At 38.4% G+C, this 23,220-nt stretch overlaps 1 long non-coding RNA gene across 1 annotated transcript in view; it reads right to left on the bottom strand.

Moving 5' to 3' along the window:
- LOC135448599 (uncharacterized) overlaps window positions 1–23,220 on the bottom strand; it is a 60,208-nt gene that overhangs the window by 12,572 nt on the left and 24,416 nt on the right. The window contains exon 2 of the long non-coding RNA XR_010440516.1: window positions 7,653–7,760. This is a non-coding gene — a long non-coding RNA (uncharacterized LOC135448599). The remainder of the gene's footprint in view (window positions 1–7,652; window positions 7,761–23,220) is intronic.

Below are 23,220 nucleotides of genomic sequence, written 5' to 3'. Positions count from 1 at the left end.
CCTGTTTAGCCCCTTTTCTTCAGAAAACAAATTTCTCAATGTATCAGTGTTTCTAACTTATATTTTCTATATTTTCTTTCTTCCTCTCAGCATTCTTTACTCATTGCTTCTCTTCTCAGTATTTCACTTCTACATTTCTTGAGGTACTGCCTTTGGATTTCAGGCTCCTGAATCAGTTTGGTCGTAGCATTAGAGAGGTTTTATCCCCAGGTGAGCATTTGTCTGAGTAGCAAAAAACCACTAAACCTGGGCATAAAAGCATCTATTATTTACAAAAACACAAAGTTCATCTGCAGGTAACATTCCCATAATAAGACCTGGAGTTCGGTTTCACAGCAAGGAATGAGAAAACATGAAGTGAAATTTGTCATCTCATATCTTTTAAATGAGGACATTTTTCTGGGTTCCCTGCAGCACAGCCTGATCCTCAGCTTAGCTTTATTGTTTTTAGAGCACATATTTTTTCATCAGCTGAACATTTGTGATCCCCAGCCATGCTAAGGATTATCTAATCCTAATTTTACTCCATTTTTCTTATATTTTGAATACTTACCTACATTTTTGCAGGATTTCTCCTCCTGAAGTTGCAAATAATCCCACTACCATTCTTTCCCACATGTTCAGATTCTTGTCTCCCAGTGAACCCACAATTCTATTGTCAGAGATTTTGTCAATGTGCTTCCACAGTTCTTTTGAGCTTTTTTTATATATGACTTAAAACCCTAGTGCTGAAGATAGCCAGCATAAGACAAGTGCTCTGTGACATACTTATCTATCATCCCTCCAATAGAAGCTGAGGCAGCAGATGCTCTCTGGAGTTTTCTCTGCTGATGTCTCCTGCAGGACACATGCCCAGAATCAGTGAGGACTGGAACTTTGAAAGTTCCTAAAATGCTGTAGCATATCTAACCTTGCTTCATGATTAGCAACACTGTTTAGGGATGAAGCTTCCTTTGTACTGGGTGCTGTGGTAACATAAGCAAAACATAGGTACTCTACCCCAATGAAATTACCTTATGGGCATAGAACAGTTGAGAAACAAATACCAAAGGCAACAATATAGCACCAGGTAGTCCAATCTGTAAGGAACAATCACTACAGACCTAGTTTTTGCCAAGGTTTCCCTTAGCCACCCCAAAAACTAAAAATAAAAGTTTTAGAGTGTAGAGTAAGACTATATATTTGTTTAGTGGCTGGTTACAGGAAATTCTTTTCAAGAACTAGGAGCAGTAGAAAGAAAAGCCTAAAGGTAATTGCTCAAAATAAAAAACTAGAAATGAAGATTGGAATCATTTGCAAAATAGAAGGCCAGTTTGGAGATAATATCTGAAGGTGAAGCTGAAAATACAAAAGACCACAAAACCAAAGCAAAATAGTTCACATTTGTTAGGAGACGTGGATGATTGCAGGTAAAGGAGAATAGCTGATCTTAGATAATTCTATAAAGAAAGGCATGAAGATCTGAAAGTGATGACTTAGAACAAAACTTCTGTTTGATATGACTTTTCATGTCAAAAGCCTGAACATTAGGAAAGGTGTTGATCAAGTAAGGATGTATAAGAAAGGGTTTGGGTGAAAAATTAAAAAGCCCAATTTTGGCCATGGTAGACTTATGCTGGTGGCAAATACACTCAGGAATTTCTAGATGCGGGCTAACATGTTTGTTATCAGCTATGGCAGAGAAAAATAAGTATGTTAATTGTCTGGGGGAAAAAAATCAGAAGTAAAATTCAACCCTGCAAAAAGGAATAGGTCCTTCCAATTTCAGTCTGTTACTTTATATGATTCTTTTGCCTTCATTGTAAAGTATATAACTTCTATTCTATGACTGTCACCACTGCTACATTGAATTCATGACAATACCAAAAAGAAATAAAAAGGTGATATCTGATAAAGAGGATCATCAGCAGATTCAGTAAGAGGGATTTTGCAAATGAGAAGCATGGCATATATTGGCAGAGATCCATTGATTCTATGGGAAAACTGTCAATCTGTGTCCAAGCATCAGCTTCGTCCTGTTTCCAAATAAATGAAGTGTTTCTGGCCCACAGGTTAACTCTGATATTTGCAGTATTCATTAAAATGTTCAATATTCCAGCTTTCTCTGTGTCTAGATACGTATGGCAAGTCACAGAAATATCTACAGATGATAAATGGACAGATGGAGGGTATCTGGAAAAACTGGACAGCTCCATAGGCTTTCAGTTGTTCCTGTTCTTTTTCTCTCTTCAAAATACCTGTCAGGATGTATGGTAGAAAACAGAAGATGCTCCTGGTAATGGGCAAATATAGTGAACCATCTGGAAAAATCTGGCCTGGCTTTTTTTTTTCCTCTGTAACATGTACAGATTTAGAGATCAAAAAGTGTTCCATGTAAACAGAAGAGAACAATTTATAGCATACATGGTTCTGGTGTAGTATCTCTCCAAACAGCTGTAAAGCTAGTTCTTCTTGTAGTACCGGCATTTTGAAGATATTGCCTTATGAATGATCAATAAAACAACTGGGAGCAAAACTCTGATTTATTTTTTTTTAACCCGTGGTATATTGAAAAGAGAATATTTCCCTTCAACTTAAATAATGAAGTCCCCCTACTAAAATAATCCAACTGAAAAATAAGTTAGCTGAAGATTAAATTTCATTTGTCTCTCAAAATTAATGGCCTAGTCCCAAGCACATCCAACAGTAGCCTGAAAGAAACAGAGTTGAACCACACATTTTGAAGCAAACAGGAAAACTGTCAAAAGTATCTACCTAATCAAAAGCATTTACTAAACAATAAGTATTATGACAGAGCATTTAGCAAGAATTTATGAACCAAATGAATCTGCTGCTCCACAATCCTGAATGTTTTACAGTTGTCTACATCTGTGCAAAAAGATTGCAAAATGTACAGATAAGATCACTTTGCACTGATGCTGATTACTATACAATATATAAAGCAGCAAAACATCAACCCTTGTGTCTCCCAGTTACCCAGCATGGATAACCAGTGATGTTTACTCTGTGACTGTTCTCCCTAAAACTTTAATATAGTTGTAAGAGTGCTATATGAAAAACACATTCCCCAATGGCATAATACTTTAAAGGATTCAACAAATAAATTAATTTAGCATGTTATGAAAGAATTAAACAATGCCAACATATTTTTACTGTTCCCATGAGAACTACTATTTTCTTATAGTCCTGCTCTTTGCCTCTCGCCAAAAGTCAAGATGGCCCCAGAGAAAGCCAGGATAAACCTGCTTGTCATTTAGTGAATGGCAATTGCCACTTCTGAGCTTACATCTGGTAGAGGCCACCTTCCTAAAAGGGACAAGACAGGGTGACATTTCTTCTGACACCAAGTCCTCTGGGAGTTAACTACAAACACGCTTACACCTTGTTTTAATACTGTTTTAACAAGCAGAAGCAAAGTATTCATATTTTTAAATATATATTTCCTTAGTAAGATTAAAATTCTCCTGTGATTGTTCTGGCATTTAAAATAATAATAGCAAAAAAATTGTAATGGTATTTATCTCATCTTACAAGTTTTTAAAGGGTTTTGTTCCACAGAATCATTCAAGATAATAAAATGTGACTGCATTACTACAAACCAATGTCACTTAGTTAAAAGAATTGGCATAGTTAGGGATAAATTCTTAAATGCTTAATCAGAAGTTCTAAGATATACCAGATAACATGATACATCTTCTTACTGGTGATTCAGAAATGCCTGTTGGTTTCTTTGCTCCAGAAAGGAAGTTTTCAATGAGCTGCTCTTGGCCCTTTGCAAACTCCCTCATCCTGAGTCCCAGGTCATACCGCCACTTCAGAAGAGACACATTTGCACATATCTTCTGAGAAAACAGATCTTTGGACATACTGAAATAATTTTTACAAATTCTGAAGCCAACAGAGTCAACAGCAAAACCATCACTGACTTTAACAGGGCCTAGATTTGTCTCTGAAGTCTCTTCACTGCACAGCAACTTTGCTGGTTGACCAGAGGTGGCTTCTGTGAGATGGCCACCTTGACTACCATGGTCAGAATGGCAAACACACTAGGCAGCTCACTCACAGGTAAGTGAAATTCTAACATTTTTAATTGAATGCACTGCTTAAAAGAGGTAGAAATTAGCTGGGTTTGGATTTTGCAGCATGTGAGGAAAGGGCCATGAGTCCATGAGGGAAGTATGCTACAACAGGATTCCCCCTCCCTTACCTACTCAGCATGTATACATCAACCAAGTGACACAGTGGCATCCTCTAAATACACAGTGAAATGTGAATTAACTCATGGAAATGCTGGTTGCAAACACATTTGTACTTTGTTCTCCAATTCACTTCAGTTTGCCTGTTGTGTTGTTGAGAAGATAGCCTTTACGCAATAGTTAAACTTTTACTCAGTGTGATTCTGGCAAATAAAGGGCTTGATACATTTTCCTATATTTTTTTTAAACTGAAGACAATGTTAAAGCTACATTTGTAATACACTTTAGTAAAAACTAATCACAAAACCACAGGAAATTTACTGTACATTGCTCATGGCATCCTGAAAAGATGAATACTACATTTTCTTACTTTGATTAGAGACACCAGTTGTTCTTGTAGCCCAATACACAATAGTAGGAAGAAGATAGGAAATGAAAGCATACTGAAAACATATTACTAATATACTGTGATTTGACACACATGTTCTGGAGCTGTTGTGAACAGCCTGGTAACAAATTCTAATGTGATTCATGTCTTTTTAAAGGGGTTTTGGCTTCCATTGACCGAATATACAGTGATATACCAATGATCAGAACTAAGTGCATGAATAGGATGAATACCATCACAGAAAGACATGGAAATCTACAATTTCAGTTTGAAATATCACTACAAGACAATGTTAATAATAGCAGTATGTGTATTTCCTATGCAAGAAGATGTATATGTTGCAGTTAGACACAAAACTAGAATATTTATATTTAGAACAAAAATTACATACTTTGAGCTACACAATCACTGAAAGACTTTTCTTTGCAAAAGTAACTTCACTACAGGAACTATAAAAGAAGAATAGAGAAAGTGCTCTGAGTGCAGTTGGAGAAAATGCAGAAAATTGATTCTATTTCAAAAACCTGAACATTTTTCAGTGGACACAACATAATTAACATATGTCATATGCTTGACTGCACACTTTTGAGGCACTGTAGGTTATTTCTTCTTCGGAGGAAAAAGAAATCATAATCAATGCAACAGTACATTAATCAATAAATTAGTAAAATCTGAGCACAAAAAAACTTGATAAACACAGCACCATGGTGCCTTACAGAGCCAGTAAAATCTGTGCATGGGAAAAAACCATGTAAGACATGATACTGCCCTTTAAAATAACTTGGGAAAGATTTTCTAAATTATGTGATACACCAAAGCTCTAATAATTTCTTTGAAATTAACCTTCTGACTGTTTTGTACTCAGAAGCACTAGCAGCTATAAATGTGGCTAGAGACACAAACACCTACCTTATGGGTAGGTTCTCTACTGTTGCAAAAAATAGTGCAAAGCATAGGACAACTCTCTCTGAGATAACTGTTAATAAATTTTAATAATATGAGCAATTATTTATATCTGAATATTTTGGAAATCAGGATAGCTTTGGCATTTTTGAACCACAAAAAAGAATTTCCTTTGCACAGGCCTAATCAGATGGGCTTTAAGTAGGCAAAATCTAAACTGATAAAATCACAAATTAAAAAAACAAGGACATTATGTTGTTGAATTTAGTGACCTGAGCAAGTAATATCCCCATTAAAAGAAAGTTTGTCACCAGATTTGACAAGATGTTGGTTACTAAGCACAGAATTAAATATTTTAGGCATTCACTGGAAGATTATTCTTTTCAACAGTGGCTGCATTTTTGTTATTAATTCAACAATCCAACCACAGAAAAAGTAAACAATTTAAAGTATTCTTTTGAAAAAAGGCATCAGAGAAGAAAGATGTACTAATTGCTGAACATTTCTGCCTCATCCATATATGTGGCTCCTTGATTGAATCCAGCCCAGCACAACGATAAATAAAGAGCACAAATTAAATACACTCAGGAGAGCTGGGCTTGGCTTCATGCCCACCATCATCATAGTTAAACTCCATTTCCAAGATCCACCATAACACTTTCCTCTTAAGCTTCCTCTGGGTCACAGTGACCTCTGTTAAACGTTACAACAAGTGATAAAATTAAGACTGGGAGTACATTTGTTGTACAGTTAAAATTGAAAGGAACCAGGGGATCTGAACCAGATTGCAGATAAATAAAAAATATTGCTCAGCTACATTCCTCTTTGTTCCAGATGTGTGATTTGTTACTAGTTATAACAGAAGGCAAGCTGTGTTTTGTAAAGACTAAAACCAACACATTACAGACGGCAGAAGCACCATCTATCAATTTTCTAAAAGGAAATTGCACCTGCCTGCGATCTTGTCCTCATTTGACTGAGCCCTCTGAGAAGCACAATGATTTAATGCAACAGCTCTTCACATTTGAAGGGTGTGGTTCAGCTCTGGCTTTGCAGAAATGAGTCTAAGAGTCTAAATTTAGCAGGTAGTAAAAGTTTATCCATGAAAAATAAATACAGAAAAACTGTTTTCACGTTAACTGTGTACATCAGTGTAATTCACAGATTGAGCCCTGCCACTTCCCTGGGACTGACCCACACCAGCTGTATTTTCATTCCTGCAGCTCTCCCAGGCAAAGCGGGCAGCACAGACACTGCTTTGCACCAATGCCATCCTTCCCACACTTTCAAAGATGTTGACTCCTAAGTTCTTATTAAAAAGTATGGGAGTTTAGCCATGTAGCCATAGCCCTAACAACTGGCTGTGATCAATGTAAAAGTAAACAGTTATTCAAAGTTACTCTGTTAAAATGTCCCAGTTTGTCTTCAAGCAAAAATGTGAAGCTTTGTTTCTATTTGCTCTTTCCAAAAGACAAAGATAAAGGATGTAGTAAAAATAATCATACTGCAAAAGGAAACAAGGTCTGCCATTCATAACATCTCAATTTCAGGAGAAGGGAGACAGGTGACAGGGAAAAACTCATTTCATTTGTTATTACTATGGACAGTGTTACAATTTTCATTCTCATCTACTCTCAGCTACTGACATTTTTTGATGATTTAACACAGTCCTTACCAAAGCAAAATTTACATGGGGTTCAGGAACATACTTGTGAGAGCAAAATTAAGTAAAACAAGGAATAGCTGCGCATGGAGATGATGATGATCTGGCAGCTGGGTTAACTCAGAGCCACGTACTGCAATGAATGGGGCTATTTGTGCCCCAAGGAGCTATTAAAAAACCTGTGTTGGCACATTACCCTGCATCCCCACGCAAACTTCAAACGTACACATGCCGTCTCCAAAACACAGCAGGAGCTGCCCTCAACACCAATACAGCTCAGTTCCTATCCATCACAGCTGCCCTCCCGTCCTGTGCAGGGCTCACACCAGGACAGGACCTTCTATTTTGTGTCCCAGCATGTTGCCACTCTGCAGGGAGAAGTGCTGCACGCAAAACACTTGCAGGAACTCAGCAGGAGTCACTGCCTCATGCAGAGTCAAGAGACTGGCTAACAGTGGGGCTCACTGAGGAGCAGCTTCCCAAGCCCTTTGCAGCAACCCACCTGTCCCTTTCTGCAGATGCAGAGGAGCAGACTGGTTCACGAGGAAATTTGGAGACAGATTTTGAATTCCCATTTTTCTTCAGACTGTGTCATTTTCCAAATGATTTTCTGTGGAAAGAAACACACTGCTGATCACTTATTAGGGCAAGCATTGTGCTGGAAGTCTTATGCAGAGCTACTTCTTGGGGAGGCCACAAAGAGGCCTGCCAGAGGAAAAGACATGGGATTGCTTTCAGCCTACACGAAGCAGATCCTTGAACAGGAACCAGAGAATGAGAGAGTAACTCCGAGGGAATGCAGAAGTCAACCTCAAGAGATCAGGTGACTGGTGGCATCATGTATTGGTATGAAGCAAAGTCAGCCAGCTCTCACCAAACAAAAAATCTCAGCAGGAACACCCAGGCAGGAACCCCTACACTGAAGAACAAGACACCATATCCCAGTGAGATACCACATGGGCAGAAATTGCTGCATTATATAATGGTGAGCTTGGCTCCTACCTCTCTGCATGGTAGGGATTCTCAGCTCCCAAGGAGTTCACAACTTGGAGGAGCTGTGAGATGTTGCCGCTGGCCATGGGTGTGGCTTTAGCAACTACCATAATTTCCTGGCTCTTCTGCCTCTGTTGTCCATGTCAAGCGTTTTGAAGTGGCACTGTTACTTATTTCTAAGCGCAGTTGCCACTGATGCTGAACAGTGATCCATTGTTCCTATTGTTGCTTCTTCACTCAGTGGTTCATAAAAACAATGCTTAAGATGCAGCTTCAGCACAGGGAGTCCTAAAACTGCCGAGTGTCAGAAGCTGGAAGAATCACTCTGTACTTGCCCTGCTTCTTGTGTTTCTCCCTGAGCACCTTCTGCTGGCTGCTATCAAGAAAAATGTGCTGAGACCTTTGGTACAAGCATGCACTGTTCCTCTGACATTATACCCTCCCTCTGACATTTTCCCCATCAACACTAATAGCTAAGGTGCAGTTCTTTTGACTGACCACATTAATGCTCTTCTCCTGTTGTTTAAAAACTGCTTTCAAAGTCTAACACCTTGATTTTCCATGTCAGCATCCTTCCCAGATTGCACTGCATTGACTGAAGTAATCACACCATGGGAGTGAAGCAATCTTTGCTTCACAAAGAAAAGCCTGAAATAAATATTGGAACATATTGATATACGCTGGTTTGGACATAACTACCCAAAAACATCAAACACATCCCCCCCTCCCAGTGAAAAAAAAAAAAAAAAGAAAGAAAAAGAAGAAAATCCAACTTGCATTCAGTCACCAGGTTCTCATGAGGATTTACAAATTCAACCATAACAAGAGAGATTTTTGAGGAAGGGGAAAATTAGCAAAGATAAATTTTACCAGCATTTTCCAGCTTTTGATAAAATGTCAAATGAGTGTTTATTTAATTTTTTTCCATTTTGAAATCCTAATTTCACCAGCTATTTTCTTTCTCCCCATGAGAAAATGAGATAAACATTTCAAAAACATAAACAAGTGGCACTGTTTTCTACCAACAGAATCCCCCATTTCATTAAGAAATTCTGAATCAGAGGGTTTCTATTTTTTAAAAATAAAAATTAAAAAATCAAAAACTTTATATTTAAGAAACAAGTAAACAAGAATTTTTCTTTGCTCATAAAAAGGAAGAGTATAATGTACTATATGTGGAATAGAAAAACTAATGATCAGAGCTGCACAGCAACTCTGAATTTTAAACATATGGCAGAAGAGTACATAGATTTCAAAGCAAAATAAAGCTTAAAATGACCTGAAAATTTTGAAGGTAGAGACTTAAGATGAGAGAAATCAATACCCACAGGACCCAAACAGGCACACCAGAAAATGTGAGGACTCTGGGGAAAATCTTCTATGGCTTCTGAAGGGAACTTTTCTTTAAGCTATTTAATAAAACAATTGTTCAATAGATGCTTGCCTTTCTCTTGAGTAAGAGTTATTCCCAAAGGAAACAAAGCTCAATATGATTGAAAATATTTGTAAACATATATTTTGAAAAACAGAGGAATGTATTTACTAAAGAATGGGTAGCTTATCTATAAGGAACAACTAATGAAATATGCTGTATCATTTGTTATCACAATAAATGGCAATACTTGAATATAAAGCATATTCAATGCTTTGACACAGCATTTTTAACAATATAACTATAAACTGCATATGCCACACCAAACTGACTGAAAAAGGAAGATACTGTGTTATTCCTGAACTCGAAAACAAAGCTAGTTTTTAAAAATACATGAAATTAATGACAAATCAAATCTTAAATCTTGAAAAAAGAATTCATAAATATTTCACAACCATTTAAGGTTTTTTTAAACAATAAAATTTGTAAAAAAGATACTTGCAAACAAATATTACATTTGAGATTAAATTAACCAAAACTATCTCTGCCTATTTAAATGCTTGCAGAGGTTTGTTTCTGGATAGCAATTCAAATCATACGTCATACCACAGTTTTGGATAAACAATGATCAAAACAGACTAGAAGAGCAATCATGAAAGGACTAAACAGAGAGAAACAATAATGATGAAATGTTGATTTGCCCCTGTATGGCAGATTAAGGAACCTGTACAGAGCGGATGTCACATTTTTTTAGCAATGCATGTACCCAAATTTGCTTTTGGCAAACATTGCTTAACTGCTGCTGTTTTTCATGAAGCCAATGAAGACTGGGTTAGATAATGAGCTGGCATGCACTTTTGAAATGTTTACTGTGTTCCTTAAAGTAAGGGGAACATGCTGGTTCTTAAACTAATTTGTTTTTTGTTGTTGGCTTCCCCCATCTCTCCCCTAGTATTCTGTTCTCCCTGTCTTTGGAATAAACAGAAAATGACTGAATCTTTTTATACTTTTTTTTTCCCCTCTTACAATTATACAACCAAAAAATCTGTAGTTTCCAAATGGCAAACAACTGAGCCATGTCAAGAGCCATGGTAATCTCATGTGTTCACTCCATTGTTAACAAAGAAGGAAGGGGGATGGGGAGGACAAAATAAAATCTGTCTATTCTGGCCTAAATGCAGGACATGAACAAGGAGACATTCCACAAACAATGTAGTCTTTTTCTTCTGGCAGGGGGAGGTGATGGGGAAGATGATGGTAGCAGGACTTTTGTGGAAGGAGAAGCTGTACCCATCTTGACAGTCAATACAGCATTCAGAAAGCTTACATGGTGGGAAGAATTTCCCACCCTTTGTTAACTAGGAACTTGATTTGAAAATGCAGTTTTTTAATTAAAATTGGCACTTCCAAGCTTCATGCTGGCATCCACCATCTTGCTAAACACTGAGCTCATTTGTGGTTCCAGCAGTTTGCAAACGCAGTCTCGGAGGTGACAAACCATTTCCCATCCTGCCACCCTTACTCAATCCTTCATCCCCATCTTATCATGAGTACATGGGAAATTCACTCCACTAAGACAAAGCAAGGACTGTAGGATGTGGCCTCATTTGGCTAGAATCCACAGATCCTAGTCTTTATTACTTTTAAGGCCTTATTAACGGAACAGAATTCTTCAGAAATGGTTGGAGAAAAACAGGGTCAGTTTTTTTTGAGGCTTCTACATGCTTCATTTCACTCAGACATCCACAACCATCATAATGGATAGAGATTTGTTGCTTAGCTCGCATTTCATTCTCTTCCCACCTATGCTCCAGACAGCAGAATTCAAAGACAGAAATTCCAGACTATTACCACCAACAACAAAAATTTCTGGGTAGAAAAGATGCAGAATTTATCTATTTGTTTCACATGGATGGACAAAACGGCTTATTTATTTTATTGATTTAATGAATAGATTTGCATATGTAATGCATTCTGACTTGAGGTATCTCAAATGAAAATTCAGTTTACAGGACTACTGAAGAAACTAGCAAAGCATCTTCATAGTATCTTCATTAGGAGATCACATATCATTATTTAGGACCTTTTTCTAAATAGTCCTCTGGGGGAAAAATACTAAATTTTTTTTAAGTCTATTTTTTCTAGCTGTGCATATTCTGAGATGATGAAGAACAGTCTGGGAGGGTAATTTTTCTGCTTTTTAAATTTTATTTGGATTGATGTCTTTACAATGTCTAACATTGTTAGGTTCACTACAAAGGATTTCACTTCATCTTACAGTAAAAGAAAAATATTATGCAAATTGCATAAAGGACTTCACAAGACTATCCAGTTCATGTGAATACTAGCTAGCAAAGCAAGCTGTTGTTGGCTTTTGAAAAATCTGTCAACAATTAAGCTCATCAAAAGGAAATTCATAAGCCGATTTTGCAGAAATGTCTCACAAAGCCTGAGCCCTGTAAGGTACATTCATGTATTTAGTTCAGTTAAAGTTATATTCAAGAATTAAAGTAATTACCAAAGATCCATATATTTGTACTAAAAGCTTGCAGAATGTACAAATCCAAATATAGAAAGAACCTCAAGATTTCTAAATTACTGCAATTTGGAGTCATTTGCAGAATGATTTTCCAACAGGAATAAATCAGTGTTCCAAGCCTTCTCACATTATTCTGAGAAATATTATCTTTCAAAAAGTAGTACCAAAAAATGCAAGACATCTAACACCTACACTCAGTGTCCATCTACCAACATACATCTTATGTACCTCTGTACAACAAAACCCAGATCTTCATTACTGCATTTAGAACATTCTAAAGTTTTTATTTAAGCCAGAAGACAAGGCTTTAAGAGGGTTCCACAAAAAATGAGAGTTCCTCAATCCTGAAACCAAAGGAAGTAATCCAACAAAAGAATATGTCTGCACTGCAAACTGTCTCTCCATCTCCCAAAATCCTGTTACAGAGCACACAGAGCCTTGCAAAAAAATCGGGAGTTCTTTTGTCTTGTGACTTGTCCAAGCCATGCTTAGCAATCTAGAGAAGCCTCTTCAGGAAACCAGAGGCTTCATTATGGAAATTCTCTCTTCACTGCATGCTAATTTGATTATTTTTATTCAGAATTTTGCACGTATACACCACTTGACCAGATCTGACTCATCACACTTGCCCTGTGCTTAAGATTTTATCCTAGCTTCTTCCAGTAATGAATTTGAGTTGATTTTGTAAGATCCTGTTCATGACCTTAAAGCTAGTTCATAGGGTCAGACCTTTCATTTTTCTGTGTTCAGCTATTACTTTCTGCCACTGCTCTTCCATTATTCAACCTCCAGTCTTACAGGAATAGGACTTGGCTGATACTTATTTTTGCGAAATTCTTTGCCTTCCGATCTCAGGAATTTTGTAACTCTGTGCTTCAGAGTGTCTGATTAAATCTGCATTAGGATTCTGTCCTTAATCTAGAGTTCAGCAAATGCTTTAGCTTTGGTCTGAGGCAACTTGCAAGAACAAAAAAAAAAAATTATGTTTTATTTGTAGAAATCTATTGAGGGGCATCTGCTACACTATCTTTCCACATTTGTAGATGACACTTACTCATTGGCTACTGTTTGTTTCCTTTTACATACGAGCACAGTGTAGATATTGCCAGAAAAAAATCAATGTTGAAGTGAATTCAAGGTTGCATGACTGTGCTAGAAGTTTCAAAACTCAGTAGTAATTATGCCATTTCTCCCCAGATAAGCAGCCCAACACTTAACTTTCTTTGACAGAATCCAAATATTAAGATAGAAATCATATAGGTGTGAAACAAGCAATTTCCATCCCATCCTGTAAAAATACTACACATGAGCTGTACAGTTCTGATTAATCACAATACTGTTCATCGTTCCAAATCAGACTCAGTGATTTTTATAGACATCTGTTTTCTTTCACATTTACCACATACATGGATGTAGTGTCACTATTACAGAGATTTGACTCATCGAAAAACATCACAAGTCAACCACTAAATCAGTGAGGAATATGCAGCCCATCAGAAGCCATGAATAATATAAGATCCATATGGGCTTGGATAAAATTACCGAATTTGCGAGGCCATCAGGCTTTTTGCACCCTGCCTTGCTGGAGATGAGGTGGTGCTCAGCAAGCAAGCTTTCTGAGAAGCCAGCAGCCACAAAGCTCCTGGAAGCTGGTGGACATAACTATCTTCTACTCAGTCTAAGCGAGGGAGCAAGAAAATACTCCTTTTGTTTAGCAATGAATATAACAATAGAAGCTACAGGCTAAAGCACGAATCAGCATGACAAGGTTGGAGGAGGAACTGGGCGGTGCAGCCTGAGGGATCTCCTCCAGAGTCAAACGCAGAAGCAGGAGCTGGACTTTGCTTGTTATAACTACTTCTTGTCAGAAGAAAGTAACACGCAGGAGGATGAGAAGAAAGTCCAGGGAGGGGTTTGCAGAGGCCAGTCAGCACGGTAATAGAACCCTCAAAGAAAAGCAGAAAGCTTTTGGGGAAAAGTGATAGCTGCTGGAGGACTGATCATGGCCAGGGCCAGGGGACAGTACAGCCATTGTGCTGGTCACAACAGGGATGTGCTGTGTTAGAGCCAGCAGTACTACAGCACCACAGTGGAGCTGCGGCTCCTGCCTCCACAGTGCCAAACATTCTTTTCTGCCATGACAGAGGGTCTGGGCTGCAAAAGTGGGACACCAAAGAGCCAGGAAATTCACACCTGGCTGTTCCTGCCACACTTCTTCTCCCATGATACTGCCCTGTACTATACAAGAGGAAGGAGGCAGGCTCAGCTCAGCAATGTCAAGCAATAGGACAAGAGGCAATGAGCAGAAACTGAAGCACAAGGGGTTCCACTCAAACATAAGGCTGAACTTCTTTACTGAGTTGGACAGATTAATCAGAGAGGTTGTGGAGTCTCCTTCTCTGGAGATATTCAAAAGCTGTCTGGACACAAGTCCTGAATTATGTGCAGCAGGGCACCCTGCTCAAGTAGGTTGGACTAGATGACCTCCAGTGGTCTTTTCCTACCTTACTGATTCTGTGTGGTACTTCTTTGCCCAAAAATGTTCTTATACCAGGAGGAGGAGTTGGCACCAAGCATGTGCTTCCATTGGAACTGCTCATCTGGGTTCAAATCTGAATTCAAAGTGGGAATTCCACCCTTGGAGCTCTCTCCTCTCAAGAGAGACAGCATGGTTATTACCAGCTCCAAGGCAACCAGCTGGCACACAGCAGCAGGGATACCTGTGTGCATTCTCCTCTGGAGCATCATATTCCCCATGTCCCTCCGTGGATCTAGCTGATATTTTGCAATTTGTGCTTGAAGCAACTGAAAAATTCTGACTGACTTCACTAGGTTTAGATCAGATATTTAATAGAAATTCATGATGGAGAATGGCTGGCTAAATGCTGATTTAGCAAGTATCTTTATGAGGGAATGCACAATTTCTACTTGCTGCGTACCAAAATGCATACCTGAGAGGTATAAAAGTAACAAAAAAAACTTCAGGCTCCAAACCCCTATTTTATCTCTGAAATCAGGTATTTTAACCAAAGGGACAGAAAACAAGCTTGAATTTCTTTTCTTTAGCTTTTCCTACTGACTTTTCTTGGAATTTTTCTGCTGTGCATCCCAAGCTGAGGTTCATCTCTCTGCCCCCAGTCAGAGTATAGTGTTGGATGCCTAATTTTAAGTTATTATCTTTGTGATTCTTCACTGCCATAATTTTATTTCCAAATCAATTATTTTAATGTGCTTATACTAGTACAACAGTATTCCATTTTTACAAGACACCTATTCGATATTTAAGCTGTGTGCAACTCTTGGCAGCCTACTGACATAGCAGAGAGGCCAGGTTTGCAGAAAACTGTCTCCTCCTGCAGACCTTCTAAGAAGTATCTGATATTGAGCATATTAAAAAAAAAATTAACATCTTCTGAAAGCTAAGCAGTTATGAAGGAAAGAAAAAACAGACTGGAGTTACTAAAGAACAGAGAGAAGGCAAGTAATTTGTGCTAAGGCAGTCAGGAAATCACAAGCCTAGAAAGACCATGCAGAAAAAACTGTCAGTGTTTTGCCAGTGCTACTGAACAATACCCTACTGCCTGGCTTTTTAAATAGTTTTTAACATTTAGCCCTTTTTAAATGTGTAATTGTGTTATGGATACTTATTGCCTCAGAACTAAGTATAATTATTCTTCTAAATATTTGGTCCATCTCTATTGTAAACTCTTCTTAAGACAGCTACAAAATATTGCTAATATTTTTGAGTTAATAGTGTATTTAGAAGGTCGTGTCAGGTTATTGCTGGGAGGATTAAAAGATTTTCTTTCCTCCAGAGCCCTTTGTTATAAGAAACCAAGGAAATTTAAAACAGGATTTATTCCTTAGAACCACGACAAACCAACAGAGTACCGTGGCAAGAGCATGAAGTAAGAGCACTGTGGGCCAGGAAATTTACAAAGAGAGCTTTCTTCAAACTCAAAAGTTGAGTTGAAATTTTAAAGCTCTTAATGGTTCTACATTAAGGGCAGCAAAAGACAACTGGTTTCACAGTCATTCCCACTTACAAATTCTCTTTCAAAAGACTCTGGTACAATAACTGGTAAGCTAGTGGCTGTCACTAACACAGGCAGACATTCCTGGCACATATAAGCTTCATTTGGTGCTTGTCAAGCCAAGCCCAGCTGGCTGCTCCCACTGCCACTGGCAGGAAGAAAGGATAGTGATGAGCATCACTTCAGTGGAGAAACAGGAAAGATAGGCAGGAAGGAAGAAAATAAAAAGGAGAACCCAGGAAAGTTTGGTCTCAGATGTCAAAACAAATCCACTGACAGATATAATGGATTTTCCCAACAGATGTTAGTTAGAAACAAACAAGTCTCTCAAGCCTTAGGATCATGCCTGTAGGAAGTTTTAAGTCAGGTCTGCATCTTTATAGGAGTGCTGTCATTATATTAGTCAACTGCTTGGATAGCATAATGATGATATCAGGGAGAATGGTAGGTCAATTGAAGTGGATGTGCCCTCTGACTTAGTATAAGATTGGAATGCATCAGCCCTATGAAGTGATTGTGGATATCCCAAAATCCATTGCTCAGAAGGAATTTATTTGGAGCATGTCAAAACCCCCAAATCCTACCAAAACCAAGGCATTAGGTATTGTGGTGGCTTCCTCTTAATCTTTTAGAATGATCTCTCAAATAGAGACAGCTTAAACCTTGCTTTCTACATTACCTTACTCTGTTTACATTAGCTTTTACAGTACCTTATTCTGAAAAAAAACTTCTGTGTAGATATTTTTTCTCTCTGTCATTAAAGTCACTTTAGCATGACAGTCACTTCCAATCATTGCATCAAACTGGTTTTTGGAGCAACTGAAAGTAAGAGCATTGGTCACATGCTCATGTTCTACTGGAACTGGGCCTATAAATATTCTGACCATTTCCAAATGAGTGTGTCATGACATAATGGATATCCTGAAAAAGAACTGATGCAACAGCACCAACAGAAATATTTATATATCGTTTTTAAAGATTTCATCAACAGGTGGCTTTCATCTACTACGCAGTATTCCTAGCTTAGCTACTGCAACACTGTGAACAGATGTTTTTAGGCATCATCAATAGGATTACTCTAGAATTTGCTCATCATAAATCAGCACGCTGCAATGTCCTTTGTGGTGGGCAGTTAATATATCCTGCTTCCATCGGTTCATCTATATGATAGTTCACGGGAGGATGAATGAGCTCACTCCTATTTGAGATGACAGCTTGATGCAGCATTTCAAGGCTTAGCCTAACATGCCCTTACTTGAGGTCAGCCAGCAACCAGTCCCAGAAAACATGTTTGTTAGATGTAACTGAAAACAGTTTAGCACTCGCATTAAAGTAATAATTAAACATGAACAGTGTGCCTTGATGTTGTTTAAATGAATGACACATTCCATGCCCAGAGCAGTTTTCAACCCAGTTTTGTGACAGACAAAACACAATAACTGATCCAAGAAAGAATTAATGAAAAGAGTACCAAGAGGTTAAGCAGCTATCATTCTGACTGAACCATATATTATGGTGTCTCACTATAATGTACCTCAAAAAAGAAGGTGGAGCTCAGTTACATCCAGCATGCCTCCACTAAAACAGCTGGCACAAACAAGCAGATGGGCTTGTTAGCAGCTTCCTCTTGAGAGCTGTTATATAAGCATGGAGACTGTACCAAGAAAAAGAGAAAGAAATGGAAAATAACTAGATAAAAATTTCAAGGAAAATATTATTTATATGCATCTACCTTTGTAATTCTAACTTGGACAGAAAAAGGAAACATAAGTTTTTTCCTCAACTGTGTAAACTCTAATTTAAAATAGCTTTTCATAGAGATTTGTTTGCACAATTTGTACCAGCTAGACATTTCCCAGAAACCCAGAGCAATTGATAGTATTGACATCTGTACCTAGAAGTTTCTCTTCTCTCTCTAAACCACAATGCTGAGACCCCTAAGTCAAGTGACTCTAGACACACTGCAAAAATCCACTAAGCAGTAGGTGAGCACTTAGAGAAATTAACTTTTATTTGGGCTGGAGGCAGCTGCAAAAATGGGGCAGGAATGAACAGGTTAGAATGCCTCTATTTGAGTCATTAGAAATGCTCTATACTGTAAAAGAGTATCCATTTCTCTACTTAGAGTTATGAAAATACTCTAAAAACAGGTGCAGAAGCAGAGACATATTTAAGTAACTGAATCCCAGTCTCTGGTGTGTTCCTTTCCCAGTGACATTCCCAAGGTGCCCGTTTCCAGGTACACTCAAATGGGTTTTCCTCATCTTAACAATGCTCCCCAATTTAGCATCTGCAAATGAGGCTTCGCATTACACATGGAGTTCAGGCACTTTCATTCAGATGAACTATACTAGAATGGGTACCTTCAGCACTGTAACATTTACTTCTTGTGTCTCTAAGCTATATTCAAAGGGGTGCCTAGCCACAGAACTGCTTTCTGCCTGTCTGTGCCATGGGAGGGGACAGTGGCTCACATGAACAAGAAGAGATGGCTCAGCCTCAGGCAGTTGGTGAGGTTACTGTGCCCAAGTGTCCCCCTCACTCTCCCTGAGCTGATATTTGAGCTGTTCACAAACCAGCTGCTGAACCACTGGAGTTATTTAGCTCTTTAAGGGTGGGGTAAACAGCTAGAGGTGATAACCACATTAGCTGTCTCAAGCTGGCAGTAACACATAAATCAATCAGAGGCCTCTAGGCACATTGAAATGGAATACACAGACACCAGCAAACTAAGCAAGAAGCTGCTTAAACCAGCCCTTAGGAAACACAAAGACAAGTGCAGTATAAGATTGCACACACACTCACACACACATACCACTCACAAATGGCCCAATCTCAGGCTTGGTTTTCTGCTCTTCCTCTGCTGAGAGACTTTTAACCTACATCTCCCAGCAGAAATTCAGTCACCAAAATGCCAGAGCAGGTTCCCACTGTCCTGCCCACCATCTGTACACACACACACACACACACACACCCCCTTTAATTTTCTTCCTTTTAAAAAAAAATACTGTTTCACTTTCTAGATGCCTATTAGTCTCAATAAATACATCTACCTCTCCTTCCTCTGTAGTAAATATTCTAAGAGAGATTTTGTAGAAATCATTATTTTTCTTATTCCTCCAGAAACTGCATAGGGAAAATTCAGCAGGAACATAAGTAGGAGGGCATCAAGTACAAAAAACCCCAGCCCTGGATAGTGTTACATCATTCTCCTGGTGAAATGTTTTAATTCACCAAAACAGGCAAAAAATCTCAACATCTACTGACTGAAAGGTAAGAACCCTAAGGAATGCTTGATTAAACACCACAAAATAGGCCTTTTTCTGATGAAATTATACATATTCTCTACACACTTTTTTTTCTGTAACCACAAGCAAGACAGAAAAGAAAGAGGATGAGAACACATTTCCCTCAGTTTTAAGATGTGGGCTGAACCCCACAGGGATTGATGTGGTCAGGACACAGGCAGGTGGCACAAACTCAGAAACAGACTGATAGGTTCTGTAGGTATTTCACTAGCAGAAACTAGCCCAGAAAGGATTGGCATAGAAAGAGAAAAGGTAGGTGGGAAGGCTGGATAATGCCAGTGACACTAGAGATATCCTAAGCACTAAAGAGACATATTTAAATATAATTCCTCACATTAATAGATATAATTCCTCACATTAATCTAGCCCACTAGTTTTGGTGATTCAGCTGCCTGCACAAAGAATTGTGCTATTCTGCCAAAAAGCTGCATATCTATGGAAACATATGGAGAATTTCAGCCATCACCTTATCTGCACTGATCATTTATTTTCTTGAGATAAAAGCAGCAGCTGTAATGGCAAGAAAGTAAAAATATTATGCTTGTTCATAGCTTCTTTTCATACAGTTTAGACAGCACTTCCCCTCTTCTTTATGCTCAGCACTGGCAGATAGTGTGACTTCCCTTCTAGAACCACACACACTGTGTGTACAGTTGTGTCCAACTCTAACCTACAGAACCATTCTAAGGAAAAACACATAAAAGAGAAGTGCACTTAAAATAGAGTCACAACCATGTGTTGTACTCAGCGTGCTTAAACAGGGCACATAATACAGGTCAGTGTAATAACCACTCACTACTCAGGTTTCTAACATGAAGGAAGATACAGAATGGAACCATAATTCAGCCTGGAACTAATTCTGGAGTACTGCCAGATTCATGCAATCCATAAAAATTCCTGTGTCAAAATGATGTGTCCCATTGTCTTGATGCCTTGATCAAGGTTTCAAAGTTTCTCATTTTTTCTGACATCTCCCACACTAACAAACTTACGGTGAACATATGTTAAACTAACTGCGCCACCACTGAAGTTCTGCTCAAGAATCTACTCCTTTGAAATTTTTTAACCAGCAAATGTAGCAGTGAATGCTGTCCTTCTCTTCCGTACAAATTAAAGAGTGCCTTGAAAAGGTAGTGAAAATGCAAACATTATTGCAAAAATTCCCTTTGCCGGCAACACCTTACCAAGTTACATTCTTTACTTATGAGCCACTGATGAACTGACTACATGAAAATAACAGTAACAATTAGCCCTCCTGTAAATAATCCTAAACACAGAGTTCTCGATGATCACAGAGGTCTTCAGAAAATAAATCACCATCCCCTTGTTACATACTTAATACTTCCTCATTTTCACTCAGGTTTCCCATTGGAACAGAAACAAGGAAATCAACTTTATTAAAAGAATTTTTTTAAAGTTTATTTTCCCACCTCTTTCAGTCACTTGCATGGGAGAATCAGAATGGCAATTTACCAGAGAATATGGAATATAGGTAGAATGCACAAGAACTCAGTATGTTCATACAGTCTCTCCTAATCTGCTGAAAAGCCCTTGAAAGAATAAGAAAAACCAATTCATACTGTAACACAGTAGACCTTCTTAAGATTGTTAAGTAATCTTAATCCTTGCCCCAGCCATCTGATGCAGATGCTCCCAAGCGGAGCAGCAGCAGTGCCCCTGACAGGGGAGGAGCCTTGCCGGGAGATGTGTGCAGTGCCACACCTGCCTGCCCCGCTGGTGCACCAGCCGGGGGGGTTGGATTCCACAAGACAGGAATGCGTGGTTAGAGACCTCCAGTTCTCAGAGACTGAATACATATGAGGGCTATGATTTCTAAAGCCAAATTCTTATTAAAAACAATAGAAATTTGGGTGTACAAATCCCTTAGTCTCTGTCCAGCCAAAGCAATTCCTCTCCCCCCAGCCTCTAGCTGCTACCCATTGGTTAGCACTGCTGGTACCATTTTTTAGAAGGATTTGTTGCACAAAGAGAGAGACTTATTAAAAACAGAAAAGAATGTGTTGTGCCTCTGTAGCCAGAATCATAGTTTAAAAATCTGTGTGCCGTATTTTCCTGAATGCTCAAAAGATACAAAAGAGTTATAAAGCCATAGGAACCACCTAAGCTCAAGTATATGGCTGGTTTTCATCTCCACTGATTCAAAGGAGGTATGTTTACTACTGCACCTGGCACAGCACGCTTCCAGAAGAAACATTTTAAAAAGTCATGTTTTTGTTAGTATTTTTTTTTTAAACACTCCATTATTTATTGGTTCAAATTGGTTGTGATTTGTTTCAGTATAACAGTCTAAAACAAAAATATTTTCATCTTATTTTGTGATTATTCTCTTTTGCTATAAATAACCACTGAGTTATCAGGCTCTTTAGAGTGCTCTTTTGTCTTTCCACCTCACTCTATAGCTGGACTGACTAAAATACAAGAAGGATGGTTACTTTTTTTGAGCTAACAAGGTGTAATTGTTTTCTCTGTTCAAGGTGAAATTCACCCAGGAGAACCAGCAGCTTAGTGCATATTTGTGACCAGACCCTGAACTACTTGTACAACCATTTCTTCTATTACTTTCTATTTAAGTAATGTGAGTTCAGTTAGATATTTGTGATTTTGCCAGGAATGAAGGAGAGGAAATAAAGCAGTCCTTTAAAAACTCTCAAAGCCGCTGGAGGACAAGTCAGCTGATGAGTATGTTTATTGCTCTTAAATAATTTGGGAAGAAAAGAGGAACCATTTCAGTGTTGAGAAACCTGTTAGTGAATAGACCAGACACTAGGTAAATTGCTATGTTTTCTTTTTAATTTTTTTTTCTGCTTTGTAGATGACTATCGCAGCAAGATTATTTTTTTTCTGTTACAATTATTTCTGAGATGAACAGAGACGTCCATTGTCAAAGCAGTGTCCCAGGGTGTCAGCTGCCTGCCTGCCAGAAGCCCAAATCCGTGATATTGCAGACATCCTGCCAAGTTTCAGCCAGTGATCCAGCCATTGCCCAATGCTGTTCATGAGCACTAATAAAACTGTCAGGTGTGACTCAGACCAGACCAACCAGAAGTGACTACTGGCTCTAGGGAAGGGCTGGGGAAACAGGGACACAGGAAGTATTCTGGACAATCTTCCTAATGGAGATGAAAAATAAATCATCTCAGACCATCCTATTTTGTTCCATGTTTATGGCCCACAGGTTAAGGGAGAAAAAGAAAATAGGATCTCAAGTTTAGAAAGATTGTAACACAAGCTGCACAACATGCCCTCAGCAATTTCATCGGGAAACCAGTAGAAGAAAGTTCTTCAAAATACATTACCATATGATTCCTGGATGAAAACTGCATTATTATCGCTTTGTTTTGAAAATATTGACTAAAATCCAGCAGAATGGTGGAATATAGACTTCGAATTTGCAGAGCATCTGGCTGTGAAAATTAGAAAAACCTTCACAGGACAGGTTGAAAGGGTTGTCAATTAACCATTGCCTGTGAAACTAGTGGGATGAAATAAAAAAGACAAGCTCTGCTCTTCAGCAAGAAAATCAAATGAACAGCTACAAAGTAGAAAAAAGCAAGTTAGCTAGAGAGCTGTAGATGTTAAAAGTATAATTCTCTTGAGAATATGGCGTTCTATGAGAGGTAACTAATCCACACCTTCTGGCACTTGTGACACCTCAAACCAAAAATAAAGCTCAGTTTTGAACTACATCTTTCCAGATTCATGCGGATTTAGTCCAGAAAAGAAAAAAAAGAAAAAAGGTTGGAATATACAATCTAGGAAGAAAAGCTGAAAGATTTGGGTTTGTTTAGTCTAGAAAAGAGACT

This window comes from Zonotrichia leucophrys, chromosome 5, assembly GCF_028769735.1.
Source record: "Zonotrichia leucophrys gambelii isolate GWCS_2022_RI chromosome 5, RI_Zleu_2.0, whole genome shotgun sequence".
In the NCBI taxonomy this organism is placed as follows: domain Eukaryota; kingdom Metazoa; phylum Chordata; class Aves; order Passeriformes; family Passerellidae; genus Zonotrichia; species Zonotrichia leucophrys.
The sequence above is the reverse complement of the archived record's forward strand: the minus strand, read 5'-3'. Positions and strand labels throughout refer to the sequence as shown.